Genomic DNA, 385 nt, shown 5'->3' on the forward strand with positions numbered 1-385 from the left:
CCTAACCCTCTAACCACATTCTAGCATTAGAATGTCCATGTTTCATTTGGTTTGTTTGTGATTCTTGCAAGTCATGGAGGCGGAGGTGCGTGAAGAGGGAGTGAGCAACAATACCCAGCCTGCAAGAAGGGTGTTGGCCTCTTACACTATCTCCAATGCAAGAAACTGCGGGATAGCATACTCACTCCCAATGTTCATGCAAATAATTTTGAGTTGAAGCCTCAACTTATCACTCTGGTGCAGAACAATTGCTCCTATGGAGGAAGTCCACTTGAAGATCCAAACCAACACTTATCCATCTTCCTCAGGATTTGTGAAACTGTCAAAACAAGTGGTATGCATCCAGACATCTACAAGCTACTGCTGTTTCCATTCTCTCTGAAGG

The sequence above is a fragment of the Arachis duranensis genome, chromosome 2 (genome assembly GCF_000817695.3).
Source record: "Arachis duranensis cultivar V14167 chromosome 2, aradu.V14167.gnm2.J7QH, whole genome shotgun sequence".
Taxonomy (NCBI): Eukaryota; Viridiplantae; Streptophyta; class Magnoliopsida; order Fabales; family Fabaceae; genus Arachis; species Arachis duranensis.